The sequence below is a fragment of the Octodon degus genome, unplaced genomic scaffold, assembly GCF_000260255.1.
Source record: "Octodon degus isolate 3935 unplaced genomic scaffold, OctDeg1.0 scaffold00101, whole genome shotgun sequence".
Classification (NCBI taxonomy): Eukaryota; Metazoa; Chordata; class Mammalia; order Rodentia; family Octodontidae; genus Octodon; species Octodon degus.
This window is the reverse complement of record NW_004524677.1, coordinates 4,770,479-4,776,206: the sequence shown is the minus strand read 5'-3', so window position 1 is coordinate 4,776,206 and position 5,728 is coordinate 4,770,479. Positions and strand designations below refer to the sequence as shown.

Here is a 5,728-nt window from a genome sequence, read left to right as displayed (position 1 = left end):
GAAACAGTTTCAAAACAGGTTAGTAGGACAATACTTAGTTACAATACTTAATACATTGTATATTGTCTTCATACTAGTTATTCAGAGGAAAATATGTAGCAATGATATCATGTCTAATCAGTTCTCTTAATGATGGTCATTTGCTGGACCCCTGACTGGTGTCCAGGTATGTTGTAAAGTATGAAAAGTTCAACTGAGTGCAGTTTCTGAGCTTCACATGCTCCTGCCCCCAAGGCTCTCCCTTGAGATCATTCTTCTCATTCCTAGCTGGTCCTTTGCTTACTTTCTTATAGATCTCCCTCTAGCTTATGCCTAGTTGAGGTACCTGCTAACCTATTTGATGCCTGTCTGATCCACTAACAGGACAGACTTTCTATAGAATTCTGTGGCCTTCCGACGAAGATCCTTTAACCACAAGTAGTCTCAGAGTAGAGAGAACTCAAGTGGATAGAGGTAGGTAATTTCATAGTCTCCGTGAAGCAAGCACAGGTGGGTATCACATGGCCCTGAATCCAGAGTAGGGGTGCTCTCCAAATGAATTACATTCTTGTTTCCTCTCTTGGTGACTATACATATGGCTGCATTGAGAAGACAGTCATTTCTCTGTAAGAAATAGTCAGAGGCTCTTGGTTTTTTATGTCTGTGTGTCTGCTTCAGTCTCCTCTCCGCCCAGGTGCAAAATGGCTATCCAGTAGAAAATGGCTGCCAGGGTGAAAAATGGCCACCCCAGCGATCTCTTGGCAGGGTCTGTCAGCATTAAGATCCAACCCTCACCCATGAGGAACCTTCGTACCCAGTTCCAAGCTGGAATGAGAGAAAAGTGGATCAATTTATTTCAAGCCAAAAAAAGAAGTTCTCCATTCACTATTTTCTTTCAATTGCTTATTTGTTTCCCTTTGTTTCAGCCTTGAGGCCTAACAAGTGTGTAATGGGGACAAAGTTGGGAAACGCCACCATCTGACATTGAAGCCCCAAGACCTAGCATCCCCTAGATGAGATTAGCCATCTACTGCAGAGATGACCAGATGTGCACTACAGATGAGCTGAGATAGTGTCACCACACTGCCCACAGAAACCCAATCTGAGTGCATTTAATCTAACCTAAAATACTTACCTGGCAGGGCAAATACCAGGATCACCAAGGTGGTTTTCCCAGGATGAGGCTTGTCTTATTCCTTGCACTTGGGGCGTGCTGACCCCTGTGATTTCCCCAAACGTAGGAAACTCACATAGTTTGTGGTAGTGGGAGACTATGTTCATGTTCTCCCCTGTTACAAAAAATCTAAGTGAATAGTAATCATGGAAACTGTATCACATTAATGAGAGAAATGAATAGCTGTTCGGTTTGGTAAAAATAAAAATGAAGCTGAAGGAAGCATTGACAAGTTACCACTCGTATCTTGCCCTCTCCAGAGGGATAGGTGCTCTGACCTGCTCCAGGAGTCATCTAGCCTGTTTGGTAGCTGCCACTCATCTAGGCAAAGGACTGTTATAGTTCGATGACACCAGCCATTAAAAATCTTTCCATGCCCTGCTCTATGACCTTGCCTGGAGTCAGTAATTTGGTTTTTCAAAAATACTTTCCATTTTAGGAAAAAATTTACTTAGCAGCTGCCAGCATCTCATAAGTTTGATTAGTCTGAACCAATCATCCAGAACTTCAATGAACTCACAAAATTGAGCTCCTCAATCCTAAGATCTGAGGATCTGGTGACCCTGTCAAGATGCCAGTCAGCCAGCTCCTATGTCAATTGAACTACTCCAAAGGAAAGTCCTTACAGCCCAGGAAAAACACAAGAAGAATCCTGGTGATGAGAAGGTTACACATCTCAGGGGCTTTTCTTTTTCCCCACTTGTTAGCAAGTTCAGTGGACAGAGTTCCCAGCCAGATAGGAAGGGAGATAGTCCTGGCACTGTAGTGGGGAACATGCGTGGTAGATCGAATTCTACCCAAATTCTATTCTTAGGGCCCACAGATCATCTCATAAAGGTAGCTGGGTTTTCTGCCTATAAAGATGGCATATCCCTGAAGAAGCATTTCATGAAGAGAAGAAATCTCAAAACTCTGCCTTCCAGTGAGTAGCCTGGACACATTGCCGAGTTCTGACCATGGGTTTTTCTTCCTTCCTGCTGCTTCCATGTTAGTCTACTTGTGCTGCCAATACAAAATATTATAGACTGGGTGACTTAAGGACCAGGAATTCATTTCTTTTTCACAATTTAAGAGGCTGGAAAGTCCAAGATCAAAGTGACAGCAGATTCAGTTCCTGATGAAGACCCTTTTCCTGATTTGCAGACATCGACCTCCCTACTGTGTCCTCACAAAGGAAGACAGGCAGGTGGGAGAGAGCATGTGTTTCAGCATGTGGTGTCTCTTCAGGGCACTCAACTTTACAGACCAGGGCCCTGCCCATCCCCAAATACCATCCCACTGGGGTCAAGGACTCAACCTACAAGTCTGGGAGAGACACAATTATTTAACTCTTAATAGCCCCTTTCCTTTTTTCCTGTCATTGGCTTTTCCTTGGTATCTAGGGATAAATGCTAGGTTCCTAGAGCTGGAAAGAAGAGCAGGGCTGAAAGTATTGTAGATAGAGTCTTCCTTTCCTTTTAGAGAAGGCAGAGCAGTTCCAGCAGCCTCACAGGATGAGATGGTCCCATTTGTGTCATGTGTGTCTCTAAATTTAAGGGGTTATGGATCGGGGCCAAGACTGAGGTACTACCAAAGGGAAGGGCAGAGAAGTCACTCAGTGTGGGCAAGGTTTGTGATATGCACAACCTTGCCACTTTTCTTCTCAACTATGTATGAAACAGATCCTACAACCTTTTCTGAAATGAAGTCTCAAAAGTTGTCTGCTGAAGTGCTTTAACCATTATCTTTGATGATAGTTCATTGTGATAGATGGGACAATAACCAGGAAGCAGGACTGTACTCATCAGCTTTCTGTTATAACTAAACAATGGAGAAGATCACCATAAAAAAGAAGAAAGATTTATTTTGGGTCATGGCTTCAAAGGCTTCAGTCCATGGTAAGTTGGCCCTGCTGCTTCTGGGCCTGTGGAAAGGCAGTGCCTCATAACAGGTGAGTGGGGTGGAGGAAACTGTTCATCTTGTTGTGTCTAGGAAATAAAAACTTGAGCTTCCCTCAATCTTCTTCAAGGAAAAACCCCAGTGTTCCCAAGACCTCTCAACAGACCCCATCTCTTAAAGATTGCATCTCTTCCCAATAGCACCTAGTTTAGGCAGGGAGTGATCAACTCAGCCTTTAATACATGGGCCTCTGGGAAACACTCAAGGTCCAAATGATACCAAGGATGCTATTGCTTTTCTAGTTGCATCAGGCAGCTAAATCTTCCAACTCAGTAACAACCATGAACCATTTGACCTGGTGCCATCCCTAAGAATATAACTACATATCTCAGTGGATTTTTTATACACATAAGGTAAGGAACATCTCAAATATTTTGTCTAATCAACATGCTTTTCTGGCTTTGCCACCCACGTCTCTTTCTGTTTCTGGATTTAGCAGTCAGCTTTGTGGTCTTCAAAATTACAGCTATATTTGGGAGTTTCCCAGGGCCAAACCCTGCCCCTTAACATCTATTCTAGCCTAGCCTGCTGAGCTAGATTTCCTGGACTGAACAGAGGTCAAGAAGTGCCTTTGAATTGGATGATGATCAGACAGATTTGGGAGGTAGACTAACACAAACACGTTGTGAATGTGCATCTATATAGACCTGGGCTCAAAGTCCAGCTCTGCCCTCTTTGTAGAGTGACTCTGGGCAAGACACTTAACTCTTCTGAGCCTATTTCTCTAGCTATCCAATTGTGTGAAGATGAATAGTTAACTTCTGTGAAATTATTGAGACAAAGAAAGAGTCCCTAAGCAATATGCCCAACACAATTATTGCACTGGGAAATGAGCAGAGTGCTGTGGTGAGGACCCCAGGACTGGGTGGGCAGGCTGCCACTTTTAGGGTCACCTGGTAGCTAGAACTGAGCTCCGGGATTGAATTCATGGTGGGATTTCAGTCTTGAAAGAGAAGTGGCACAGTCAGAGCAGAGCCACCTAGTTCAGGCAGGGAATGATGAACTGAATAGGCAGCCAGAAAGAATCCAAGACAAATAGGACACAGACAGAAACTCCTGTCAAAATTGGATCTCCAGGCCTCTGAGTGCTGCTCAGCAGAAACCCAGTAACTTATGAGGGAGGCAGAGCCAGGCCCTACAGCCAGGAAATGGTGAACAGGAACCCGGAGGCCCAGAAGGGGTTTCTGCCCCCATTCTCAGGACTGACCCTGAGCAGCAAGAGTGAGGTAGTGCTTGGGATGAATCCCATGCAGAGTTGTTCAGTATGAAAAGCTGGAAGGAAGGGTGTTTTGGGGTTGGTGTGTAGAATGAGAGGAATTCACAATAGGAATTTCCCTTGGCCAAATTCTGAGCAAACATCTTTGGCCTCTGTTCCTGAGAGGGAATTCTAGCTAAAAATCCAAATTGCTTGTTTACTAGCAAATGTGAATAATGTACAAATTAAGCCACCTGCTCCTGTTGAATTAATTGAGGTTATACTGGGGGATGGAGTGGCTGACAGTTAGTTAATACAATCATGCAAATTAACACATGCCTGACTTCTCCCTACTGTCCACAGCAGGAGCCCTAAGGAAAATGAGGCAACAGACCTTAAAGAAAGCAATAACCCCTGCTTTATCTGTTCTGACAGTTTTCACCTACTTTCTACAGTAGTCTTTGGGGTGGTGAATATTCAGTACCTTTTTTTTAATCATAGCCCAGCAATGCAGGAAGCAAATAAAATGTGGAAAGAATGATGTAACAATCGAGGTCGAAGGCCAAAGTCTCTTATGAACCAGTGATGTTATTTATGTGTCACACTTCTCTCTTTGTACCCCTGGGACTCCCGTGTAAGTGACTGGAATCATTTTCTCTGAGATGGTTTACCTATGGCTGCCAAGAAAGGACTTACCTAGACCTCATTTGGTTAAGAACCTTACTTCCAGGACACATGGAAAAGTGACACAACAGGGTGTCTTTTCTTTGTTAGACACAGCCCCTCTGGGTTTCCCAAGAGGCAGGGCAGGTAAGAAGAAAGCCTGAGTTTTGGGGCCCACATTCCAGCCTTCATGTGAACTGGGAGAGATGTCTGAGTGGGTTGGTTTGTCAGGATGAAAAATAACCTCTATGGGCCGAGTGCCACCAAGCCTTCTCCAAGGCACTTCACTTGTGGCCAGCGTGCACTTTGTAAGACACTAGCCCTGGGTAGAATCAGCTGTGGCCCAGATAGGAAGGAGTCACTGAACAAAAGGAGAAAGCTGGAGACATGGAACATTGTGCTTTAGGAGAGCATTCTGACACAGCAAGGCCCCACTCTAACCCAGAGCCAAATCCAGAATATTCCTGCAACTCTCCAGGTATTAGGTGAACTAGTGAAAGACACATTGCTGCTCATCCTGGATGGGCCCTGAAGATAGAAGAGACTGCAGGTGACACAGGGAAGGGAGTCACTCCCCGTTGTTCCCACCTTTGCCTCTCTATTCCTACCTATGGATTCTGATATGCAGTATCAAAATGCTGCAGGAAAAAAAATTGGGAAAGAGATAAAGGCTCAGATTTTTATTACAGATCCAAACTAAGATATAAAGACCTGCAATAGGATAATACTAATCTCTCCTCCTAAGCAGGTATTCAAATCTCTACTTTGTAGTTGACTCT

The 5,728-nt window shown here is 44.2% G+C and overlaps 1 non-coding gene across 1 annotated transcript; it reads left to right on the top strand.

Moving 5' to 3' along the window:
• The first annotated feature begins 1,106 nt into the window (after positions 1–1,106).
• On the top strand, positions 1,107–1,269 carry LOC111818786. The gene has a single exon (XR_002822697.1). It is a non-coding gene; the product is annotated as a U1 spliceosomal RNA (small nuclear RNA).
• The last annotated feature ends 4,459 nt before the right edge of the window (positions 1,270–5,728 follow it).